The 12,630-nt window shown below is 37.0% G+C and overlaps 1 protein-coding gene across 1 annotated transcript in view; it reads left to right on the top strand.

Annotated features, from left to right (window-relative positions):
• OTOGL (otogelin like) overlaps positions 1–12,630 on the top strand; it is a 404,189-nt gene that overhangs the window by 143,508 nt on the left and 248,051 nt on the right. The window contains exon 2 of the mRNA XM_064376937.1: positions 8,384–8,446. The gene's annotated coding sequence lies outside the window, so the exon portion shown is untranslated. The remainder of the gene's footprint in view (positions 1–8,383; positions 8,447–12,630) is intronic.

The raw sequence follows: 12,630 nt of genomic DNA, 5'->3' as shown, positions 1-12,630 counted from the left end.
GAGACCTTGGAGTAAGCTTTGACTCCTACTTGTTACTCTGCAATCACAGTCAGAAGCCTAGATATGTAGAACCTAGCTCCACAATGCCCCTTGAACCTTCTGGCTCATTTCTTTCCCATTGTCATCACTTTAACTCGGGCTTTGAGTACATTTTGTCTGAAATAGCCACCTGATGTTTTCTGTACCTCTTGCCTCTCCCTTCTCTTGCCAGAATAATCTCCCTAAAGCATCTGATCCTATTATTTCTTCTTCAAAACATCATTTGCTTCCAAGAGTCTACTAAATTAAATCCAACCTTCATTATCTAGGACTTAGAAGAATCCTCAAATCAATTAAACCTGCCTTTTCTACCTAGTTCTGTTTTTTTTTAGCATCTGTGTACCTAATTGCAGCCAAATTGGATTTCACAGGTTTCCTTGGATACAAACTTTGCTTTCTTAACTTTATTTCTTGTTTATATTTTCCTGCAATCTTAAAATGCCCTTTCCGCTACTGCTTTCTTCTTCTTCTTCAAAAGCACATCTTAAATTGCCCTTCCTGCATATGCTTCTTCATCAAAAGCACATATTCTCCTTTCATCAAAGCACATCTTTAAAACTATCTCCTTCAGGAAGCCTGGACCATCCCATCAAGACTGTCTCATCACTGCCAGTGATGAGTTTCTTGCCTGGGTGTCTTTGCTTCTAATGTAGGCTATTTTTTAACCTTCCCTTAAAGAGGTAGGTGATCATGTAGCTTCTCTATTCTCAGAGCTATAGGAGAATACCCCAAGTCACTGTCTAGTTTAGGAGCTTGACCCAATGTAGGGAAGAGGTGAGTTTGGCAGCCTTGGATGAGGGAAATTAGAGGAAATTATGCTGCCAAGGTGACCATGCTTTGTACTCCTAGATTGAACCTTTTATCATACGAATCTACGGAAAGGTTTTGTTTCAGCTGCCATCAACTGTGAAGGGTGCCTGAGATAGATGCTGGCTGATTTTGCAATGATGGGTAAACTACAGTATTTTCTGATTTGAATGATCTCACAGAGCTAGGAGAGAGGATAGAAGGAATGTAATGTTTTCTTCTCTTTTCTGATGGATTAGGAAGGTGAAGTGGACACTGACTCTTATGTGCCCAAAGTGTTTACTTGTAAATGAGCTCTAAATTCAATACCTTTACAAAATGTAATAAACAACAACTCAAGCAGTAAATCTCTACCACAGTCATTTGATATAATTATCCTCCAGGATACTGTGAAATATGGTTTAATTGACACTATTTCAAACAGCATTTGCTTTATTTGGGCAGAGTTTTTTTTTTCTACTAATAACAGAATTGGAGAAAAATGACTCTTATTGCATTTAAGCTAACATTTTGTACCAGTGAGAACATATTTTGGTAGGAAAAAGCTAAAAGCTAAAAATAGTATCCTGGAAAAGTCATTTTTATCAGGCATATTCTGACTGAGACAGGTCTTAAAACTCTTGTCTTAAGAAGCATTTAATCTTAGATATGATTTTTTTTTTGGTCATTTTAAGAAGGAAAAGAATTGCTCTTTGATATTGATATTGGATATTAAACAAGGTTTCTGGTTTCAAAGTAAATAGGTTTTTATTTATTGAGAAGAGGCCTGCTCTTAGAGAGGAAGCTGGCTAATTTTGGCCCGTTTCCCTGGGATCATAATTTCCTATCTGATGGGAATTTGAGGAGCGTGATTGTTTATATTCTAGAAAAGACAGTGGGAAGAAGAGAGGAAACAGCATCAAGGGGCTGACCTTTTGATCCAGCTGATAGCCACCGAATCCAAGATTTTAGAATTAGAATTGCAGGGCATTGGGAGTGTATCTTCCTAAGGCCAGTGAAACATGATTCTGAGTTCTATGAAGAATGCAGGACTCTCTCTTGACCATCTCTTGAACATGTTCTCTATCATTTCTCCTACTTCTTACTCTGTAATCACAGTCAGAAGCAGTCAATAGTTCACAGTCAGAAGGGTAAATGGCACAGCTTGCTAGCTCGTCTCCTTGCCACTAGATTTAACCTGGGTTCATTTCACTCTGCAGTCTGCTACTTGTGTTATAATTGCAATGGCAGAGATTGTCCATAATAGAGATTGAATATAATATAATTACAATCTCTGCCACTGTGATTACAACAGTAGCAGCAGACCACAGGGTGCAATAATGTTACCCCTTTACTTATAAACCTTTGTTGTCTTGCTGTTGACTATAGGAAACTGTCTAATACCCTTAACTTGACCCTTCACATCAGAGTTAATGGCTCCTTCTCCCATGTACTCTGTTACTGTATTGTGCTGATTTGTTGACACGGCATTCTTACACCTACCCAGTGAGTTTCATAAAGGCAGAAACTATGTCATATTTATCTTTGTACTTTCATCCTTTAATACAGTTTTTTGTACATGGTAGATATTCATTAAAATTTTCAATTTTAAAATGCTGCTTAGTAAACTAGATTATTTTCACTCTATTAACATGATGTAATTCAATTCAGGGACTATCTATTGAATGCCTATTATGTTTTGAAAACTTTCTTAGATTCATGATTTTTTAGAATTAATAATTTTTTTCATCAGTTGTCTTTAGAGACTGAGGTCAATTTGTGCTTTTTTGTTTTCCTTTAAAAATAGCTTTTCTTTCACTTAGAAAGCAATAGTTAATTCTTTTGATCTTGTTAAATGAAGCTCATTAGACGTTTTACCCATTTTTTTTTTTTTTTTTTTTTTCTGGAGTAGAAGATTTTGAATGTGCTGGTTGTCTTTGAGCTTGTGTCTTTAACTTGTCTCTTTTACCACAGCATTTGGCCAGTCATAGGATGGGATAGATGGGGTGATAGATTTCTAATTTTCTTCTTCTTAATGCCTTTTTTCAGGTAATGCAAAAATATGTGTGCCAAGTTATATCAAAGCAACTGCAAGACTTAGTGACATAATGACAACATATATCATTTATTTAGTGTTTCAAAGTATGACAGACACTATGCTGAATCCTAGCTGGATTATTTTATTTAATCTTCATCACATTCACTTTGTGAATGACAGCATAAAAGATTAAAAAAAAGTTACATACCTGTTGTTATACAATTATCAAACAGCAACACATGAAAGATTTAAACTCAACTCTCTTTCTGATTCTTGAGCCCAGATTTTGCCACTACTTCCAGTATTTCTTATACTTAAATAATGTGCAAACTCCTTGAGAAAAAAAAATCCTAAGCATTCTCTCTCCTTGGAGGATCTCTCCAAAAATCCCAGTTTGAGAAATACTGATTTAAGAAATTAAAGTTTTATTCTATGGAAATGCCTTTCAATATCAATTATTGCTACAAAAGAGAAGTTTTAGGTTTGTAATGGGGTAAGATGACTTGTTAAAAGATTTCCTCAACATAAAAACACAAACTATACAAATCTCACCTCTTCACAAATTTGTCTGCAGGCTTGGGTTCCTAGGCAGTGACAGAACCAAGGGACTACCTTTACCCCTGTAGTAGACATTATGGAACATAGTCCAGATCTTGCCTTCAGAACCAAGACCCTCATTCCCCTGAGGACCAGAAGTGTCAACTGCTGAGAGTTCACAGCTGATTCCTTCCCCAAGAAATTCTTTTGGCTAAGCAAGTTTATATCCCATTCTTAGAGGCAGCATATTTCTTATGACTAGTTGTTTGGGGTGGGAGTGTGAGTGGGGAACAAAGGCCCAGCTCCTTGTTTCAATCCAGCTCAGAGCTGAGGGGATATTCAAGCTTCAGAGAACCCTGTGAGAAGGTCTGAAGGCCTCTACTACAACTGCCTTGCAGGTCAACCTCTCTCTCCCTATCCTGCTTTCCTCACTCCCTCACAAGCATTATGGCTGAGAACACTTCACAACCAACCACCTGTATGTGAATATCTGGCTCAGGAACCAGGAGACTCGTGACAATCTCTAAAGCCACCTCAAGGAAACACTTAACATAAATAAAAACAGAATGATATCTTTGTGTATGCAGCTTAAGACAAGACTACAGAGCCTACCTCTCAAGCAGACTGTTGCCTCTTCAGCTCCTCCCTCAGATATTCTGGAGAAAAAACACAAGAACTTTTGACTCTAACATACTGCAAGTGTAGACATTAAGTATCTCCAACAACTTCCTCATCCTTAGACACCATTATATAGAAGTCTGTAATCACTCCCTAGAGCAGAGAATGTATATAACACAAACTGGATTCATACAGTTTATACAAAAACCAACCAGCTAACAAAACAAAACAAAATAAAAAAACAAACCATAATAGCAGCTTTAATTATCTTGTTTGGTTTTCTAATTGGCCAAGTAAATAGAAAAGTTGACACTAAATCTCTTCGCTTTGTATCATGTAAATTGTCTAAAATTATAATGTGATATTTAGGCTAAGGCAGCTTAACTGATATTATGAGGATGATAAGATGATATAAACCCATAATGGGAGGTTCTCTCTGGGTTTATGTGGCACTAGTGGTCAATTCTCTTATCCTTTAGTAATCTTAAGCAGGAACAATTTGTATTGAGTTCCAGTAATTGGAGGTGTGCCTGAGTTGCCGAGGAGTAAGAATGCAAGAAATACACATGAGAAATGCACAGTGACATACACTTATACTTTGTTTCAGAACATGATTTTGTAAACACGAGAAAAAGATGAGCACAAAATCATCATATGGCCAGTATAAATAACTCAATCCCCAAATCCATCTGAGGCTCAAACCGTCTCCTTTGAATAATTTTGGATTGATTAAGAAAAAATACTACAAAAGATGAACAATTACCAGATCCGTCCTTTTCAAAACTTTGAGTTGTTTAAAAAGAAAAAAAAAGTATTTGAGATCACAGTTAGAATTAATATACATATCTACTTCTACCTTCTGAACTTAGCTCTAGGATAAAATTCCAATGTTTAAGCAAAAAAAGAAATGAATACACTGTCACATCAAGATCAAAATAATTTTAAGTGTCCCTGTATTTCCATTGTACAACCATCATGACATACTGAAATAATCAATGAAAGGTAAAAATAATTGTTCTTTTTCATTTAACTGTGCTATGACAAAAAGAAAATGAGACTAGGGGTCAGGGAAGAAGTTAGGAATAAGATGCAATACAAGATACTTTGTGTTACTAATTATTAGTATTATTATAGAAATTAAGAGGAAAACTCTCTTAAGTGGTTAAGATGTGGCAGCTAAGAAAAAATCCAGATGTAAATTCAGAAGATAATTTCTTTGTGTAGTCTTTGCTAACTATGTTTATAGAAGTAAATGTCAAGGTAAGCTCGGCAAGGAGCAAAAGAAATGAGTCACATTTCTCTAGTGTCATTCCCAAGATGCTATCTTTTACCTTTCTGAGTATGCACAAGTCTGACACTGGGTTTCTGCTTCTTTATGGAAACAGTATGCAAACACTCAAATAACAGCAGGATAGTCATTTTTCATATATGCTTTGTTTTCATTTCTATGACTTGGAAAGACCAACTTTCCAAATGCAGAAATCTATGCAGTTGCTCTGCAAGTTGAGTCCCTGCTTGCACTCTGGATTTTATAAAGCAATTAGTTTTAAATATGGTCTTGGAAGAGAGGGTGTAAGCTTTGAATTAAAAACTCTTTTCTCTGTATCTTGCTTCCATATTGAACAAAACCAAGTTCTTTTAGAAAGTAGAAAGGTGTGAATAAGACTTGTCAATACCTTGGCCTTTTTATGTTTTAGTCATATTTTTCTATGTTTATGAGACAGCATCTATCTAATCAACTATTATGTCATAAATTGACAAGCCAACTGGTGTTAGCCAGTCTTTTTTACAATACATTGGCTTTTAATGTCAAAAATATCAACTAATACTACTAGGAAGAAACATCATTTTACAGTTTACTTGTTGCTTTGTAATGAGGGTGGTATGGCCCTCCTCTTGACACCCTGAATCACTGTCTCATTTTTTAAAATTTTACATTTTCTTAACTTCTGAGCTTTCTGAAAATACTTTGTTACTTCTATTTCCTTGCTGCCTACTAATTTTTAATTTCCCTGTAGTCTGAATTTAGCCCCATCACTTTCCTGAAATTTTCTTCATTGTCACCAGTGACGTTTTAGAAAACAAATCTGAAAACTTTTTTAACTAACTGACTGATTTTTTTGACCTCTTCATAGCATTTGCTTCATTGACTGCCCTCATTGCTTTGAAACTCTTATTTGTTCTCTTAATTTCCATGACCCCGTATAAAACAAATTCTTGCAACAAGCAGCATATCCTTTCAATTTCTCTATTTTGGTCATGGCTGAAAACCATGAACTTATTTCTGATTTATCTCTATTCCTTTCCTCCCAAGTCTTGTCTATTCTTCCTTGGTAATTTTCTATCTCTTTTCTTCCCAAATCTCTTATTACCACCCTTGTCCAAGTCTACGTCATACTTGTTCTTCTTAACTGGTTTCTTTGTATTCAGTTTTTACCTCATTCCGATCATTACAAAACTACTGCCAATTTTTTCCCCAAAACAATTTTTATTGAACAAGTCATTCCATCATGCTCTGTGTTTGGAAGAGGCTGGATTCAAGCCAGTTGGGGAATGCAACTGTTCTGATGATATATTTCCCCTAAATTAGACAGACAAATTGTTCCAGCAAAGATTCAGAGAAAACACATCAGCATTCATCTTGGGTATAGATGCTGAGGCCAATTTAATCTGAAATGTTGGTTAGATTGCATGAGCTAAAGGTCAGAACTTTGCTTTCAATGACAACTTGAAGAGTTGGAAGTTGGAATGGAGCCAGTGAAAGAATGTGCTGAAGAATATAAGAGGCTCTAAACCAGAAAGAGCAGGTCAGTGTGAGAACAGATGAGGGAAGATGTTATACAAGTTATTAAAGGAAATGGAAGTCAGGGGACTAGGGTGAGCAAATTTTGGTTGATAAATTACTAGAGAGAATGTGGGGATGAGAAGGGAGTAGCGAAGCTGAGTTCTGTAGTATATGTTGTTATTTTTGCCTTAGGAATAAAGATGTGCTGATTGAACTTAGGAACACCAAAGAGGGAGGCAAAGGATTTTCTAGGCTGATTTTCCAGAGAGCGATTCTTCCATAAATTCTTTTATATGACCATGTTGTTTTCCTCACATGAATCTAACAATTTTTCTCTAACCCATTCCCACGTATCTGCCGTATTTCCTGTCTATCATGCTATTATCTTTCTTCTCTGCTTTCATGAACTGTACCTTTCTTTTAAAATCCAGCTTATATTCTATCTGCACCATGTAGTTTTTGGTTTAAAGCAATGGAAGCAAACACTGGCTATCTTAATCTGCCCTTACCTATTCATTCCCTCGAGAGGGTTTGGGGAGTCAGAGTTTATGGGAAGGACTCATATAATCCACAGAAGGCTAGAAGATCAGGGTTGAGGTACTTGGACCCAAGGAAGCTCTGGAATCTTAAGAAGCAGGAGGCACAGCAAGAGTTTCATGGAAAGAACAGCTTGGTAAGGACTTGGTCACTACCATTACCCCTGCCATGACCTTGACCTCCAACTATCCCCTGTCCTTGCATCCTCCTCTAATTCAAAGTCCTACCCATAGAAAATCCAGTTGGCCCAAATTAAGTCACATGTCCATCCCTTGTCTGGTCTAGTTGGTGGAAGAGATCTCTGCTTCCGTAGTGCATAGAGAACAATAGCTCCAAACAGAAGTATAGATGCTGGGGGCTTTCCCAAAAGGGAGAATAGAATTTTGTTAGGAAAAGAAGGGTCAGAGGCCCTGGGGGTAGGAACTTTATTTTTGTATTCTAGTACTCAAAAAAGGACTCTGAACACAACCTGTAATAAATACTTTTTTGAAAGATGATATTGACCTACTGTTTCATTTTTGGTGGATTATGTCCTATGAAAATCACCTGCATGTTTTATTTAGTTTAAGGTGGGATGAATCAGAGGAGGGCAACTGACATTTACTGTATACTACTTTAGGTATCATACAGACTATTTTCTCTTGTAATAATAATGATAATAACAACTGGCATTTATTTAGCTTTATTATTATCATTTGGCTTATGTATGAAACTCATTGATTTAGGTACATTCGTTTATTTAATCCTCATAACAATTATTCAAGATAGGTCTCATTTTTTTTCTTTGGCAGATATGAGTACTATTGGCTAGAGAATTTAGTAACTTTCCCAAAGTTTCACAGAAGATAATATAGAGAAGCTACTCAAAACTATTTCTGTCTGATTCCAAAGCACTTTTAACATTTTGTACTGCTTAAGTAGCAAGAATAGAGTTTGGAAGAACATACAATATCAATAAATGTTTCATGTCCTTCATCATTAACTACTCCAGTTAGTATCAGCAGGGAACTTATTTGAAATGTACATTTTCTGTCCCCCAACAGACCTACTGAATCAGAAACTCTGGAGGCTGGGCCCAGAAATCTATCTTTTGGCGTACTTTCCAGGTACGTCTAATGTACACCACTATGGTTTTGAGAAGTACTAACCTACATCCCTTCTCACTGTTTGTATCTTTATGTGGCGCCACACCTATATAAGTTGTGCTAAACCTTTATGGTCTGATTATTGTATTCTTTTGTATGCCATCATTTAAACTTTATTTGTATTTTTTTATTTTCCAATTTCTATTTTGAATTTATCCAGATGTAGTCTTGCAGGCTGCTCTTACTGAACTGAAGTCTCACATATATGAGAAAAATGTAAAAATATATGTGGAATGCACATGTAGCCTTCATGTCTATTTGCCTAGTATACTGAACTATTTTTCTCCTTTCTTTTCTCTCAACATGTTTTATCTGCTGGGAGGAAAACAGAATGAGAAATGAAAATCCATGCAGCCGAGACTCATCTCTGCTACTTCATACCCTTCCCCAGCTTTTAGACAGTGACTTTACATTGACTTCTCTTTCATCTCTTGCTGGAGTCTCAATAAGGATGTCAAACTATTAATTATGATTATATATTTTACAAAATTTGCCTTGGATTCATTGAGAATCTGCCCAGATGATCAATATTTGACCACTTACGAATTAAATATTCATTGTCTGTGCTCTAAAATGTAAAGATTGTCTGCTGATCACTGGGCCACAACACTTTTCAAGACCAGATAAGGTATTCCAAATGAATGAAGGTTCCCTGCCCTGTCCCTCTCACCTGCATGTCAAGCAGGTTGAACATTATGAAGGTGGTTTTGAAGATAATGCTAGAATTTATGAATGTCTTCCCTCATTTTCAACAGGGACATGAGTCGGGAAGGGCAAGATGAATAGTTACCTTTCCCTTCTTTACACATCTCTCCTGTTATAGTTATTTAAAAAGTGCATTTTACTTAACTCTTTAATTCAATTAATTTATTTTAATTTTTAAGTTTAAAATACAAATGAAGTAAGTAAATTTATTTATTTTTAATTGCCTAGATTAGGTTCTAGTTACTTCCTCTTGTATCTTTAAGGAAAACAATCTGAGTGTTTATCACTAGGATTTTGCTTCTGTATTTAAAATTTCCTTGATAAAAAGAAGCTCATTACCTTATTATTTTGTTATATTAAGTGCCTATGCTAGCATTTATTTAGGCAGTGTTTGTTTAGTCAATGGTTATTGTATATGGGATTCAAAGTGTCTTCTAAATCAATGAACAATTATTATATCTCTCCTGAACATTTTAATTTTTTGAGATACATATTAGAGATGCTTATATATGAAATTTACTTGAAAATTAATGGCTCTACCCAGAAACTCTGATTACCTGTACTTGGTCTCTCTATACTCTAATCATTCAATGAACTTTTCAACTGTTTTTTTTTCTTTATTTTTTATTACTAAGGATAAAATGTTTAGTATTCTGGTATTTTTTTCCTATCCACCAGCCCAAGGAAGATAAGAGAAACATGGAGCAGCCTAGGATCCAACCTACAGCTTAGAGCTAAGCTCATTCAAGCCCAAACTAGGTCAGCTAACCCCTAGATAATGCACAAATGTGTGATCAAGAAATAAAGAGATTGGGTGTGGTGGCTCACTCCTGTTAATACCAGCACTTTGGGAGGCAGAGGTGGATGGATCCCTTGAGCTCAGGAGTTTGAGACAAGGTTAAGCAACATGGCAAATTCCTATCTCTGCAAAAAATACAAAAAATTAGCCGGGTCTGGTGATGTGTGCCTGTAGTCCAGCTACTTGGGAGGCTAAGATGGGAGGTAGAGGTTGCTGTGAGCTGAGATTGTGCTGTGCCATTGCACTCCGGCCTGGGCAACACAGTCAGACTGTCTCAAAAAAACCAAAACAGAAACAAAAAACCCAAACAAACAAAATTAAAAGCTAAAAGAAAAAATTTTTTAGTGCCACTGAATTTCAAGTATTGTTTGTTAAATAGCATTATTCCAGCAATGACTGAATGATACAATCAGGTTTTCATTCATAATTTCCTTTCCATCCTTAATGCTACCATCCTATTATTTAGACTATTGCTAGACTGCTGAGAAGTCTTTCAAATTTTGGATTATTTTCCTCTCACCCCATTTTATGCACCACACCAGCTTAATCTTCCTGTTCTAAAATATTCAATGATTTTGTATTATTTTCCAAATTAAGTCTGGTTAAGCATTCTGTCGCCATGTAGCAAAATTCTATCCATCCTTTGATGTCCGTCTTAAATGTCACCTTCTTTAGGAACCTGCTATCATCCTCCCAGCTGATGAGCTTTCCTTTTCCTATGGACTTCTATAACACCCACATATTTCATGAAACTTGTCAGATTCCGCCATGAATTATAGTTTTTAAATATGCTGTTTTATTCTAAGCTTTGGAATGTGACTACCTCTCAAAAGGAATGATATGTGATTTTGGTATCCTCTACTCACAGCTTTAAGTTTTTGCACAAAAAATGTCTTCTAATAAATATTGTTTAATTGAATTTGTAGTCCACTATTCATGAAACTCCCATGCCACATAAGACTCACATTCCCTGGGTCTTCATATCATCATTGGCAGCAGTGAAGTAAGGACCTGCATTCTGTTTCTCGAAAACATTCCTCCCCCTTTCCCACCAAAGTTTACATTGTCTTCACTGCTAGATTCCTTAAGATCAAATTATGCTCATTTTGCTCTTTGTCATGTTTTTGTTGTAATCATAAGAAGTGCAGGACCCATAGGCAATTCCCGCTGCTGGTTTCCATCCCCTCAGTCTCTGCATATCAGATTTTCCTGCTGCATCCCCAACAGCTTGCCAAATCCTGAAGCCTTATTCCTGTGCCTCTGGAATTTACAGGTGGTCTTCACCAAAATCTTGTGCATCTTCTAATCTCTGAATCTTCAGTTTACCTTTCTCTAGCCAAAACATGGCTCTCCCATGAAGGCAATACTTCTACATCAACTTCAAGTCTGTTTTATTTTTTCTTTCACATTCCTATTATCACTTGGACCACAGATGGGGTAGTTATTGCTCATAGTCTTCCTTGCTTCTTTCAATACAGTTTTCCTCCCCTCTGTTCCTGCTTTGATCTCATATCACTAGGTTATACTACTTACTACCCTTTCTTGTTGTAGTCCATTATAAATCTCTGGGTCATTTTTTGTTTCTCAAAGACTTTTTTTCTTTTCTCTCTTTCTCTCTCCTTTCCTTTCCCTTCCTCCCCTCCCCCTCCCCTTCCCCTCCCCCTCCCCCTCCCCTCCCCCTCCCCCTCCCCTCCCCTCCCCCTTCCCTCCTCTCCCCCTCCCCTTCTCTTCTCTTTGTTTTCTGAGACGGAGTCTTGCTCTATCACCCAGGCTGGAGTGCAGTGGCATGATCTCAGCTCACTGCAACCTACGCCTCCCAGGTTCAAGCAATTCTCCTGCCTCAGCCTCCTGAGTAGCTGGGATTACAGGTGCCTGCCACCACACCCAGCTAATTTTTGTATTTTTAGTAGAGATGGGGTTTCACCATGTTGGCCAGGCTGGTCTTGAACTCCTGCCCTAGGTGATGATCTGTCTGCCTCGGCCTCCCAAAGTGCTGGGATTACAGGTGTGAGCCATCATGCCTGGTCTATCGAAGACTCATTTCTGAATGACAATCATACTCTTTAGCAATAATGAGAAGTCTTGGTGATTTTAATATCTTCTATTTCAATATCTGCAATGGTTAATTTTATTTGTCAACTTGACTGGGCCATGGGATGTCCATATAACTGGTCAAATATTCTTGGTGTTTTTGTGAGGATGTTTTTAGATGAGATTGATATTTAAACTGGTAGACTTAGGTAAAGCAGATTGCTTTCCACAAGGAGGGTGGATCTCATCCAATCAGTTGAAGGTCTGAATAGAACAATAAGGTCAACTCTCACCTGAGTGAGAGAGAATTCTCCTGCCTGATGTCCTTTGAACTGGGACATTGGCTCTTTCTGGTTCTATAGCAGACTGCTGGTCTTTGGACTCAAACTGGGACATTGGCTCCGCAGATTTTGGTCTTGCCAACCTTCATAATTATGTGAACCAATTCCTTATGATAAACCTCTTCATGTCTATCTATTAATGTCTATCTTTGTCATATTGGCTTTGTTTCTCTGGAAAACCCTGACAAGTACCATATCCTTCTGATTCTCACAGTTCCTGGACTTGCCTTTTTTGTGGAAATGTCTCTACTCACTGTCTTCAATTTCTC

This window comes from Aotus nancymaae, unplaced genomic scaffold (genome assembly GCF_030222135.1).
Source record: "Aotus nancymaae isolate 86718 unplaced genomic scaffold, 86718_ANA_hifiasm-v0.15.2.pri h1tg000016l, whole genome shotgun sequence".
In the NCBI taxonomy this organism is placed as follows: domain Eukaryota; kingdom Metazoa; phylum Chordata; class Mammalia; order Primates; family Aotidae; genus Aotus; species Aotus nancymaae.
This window is presented reverse-complemented; position numbering and strand designations above follow the sequence as displayed.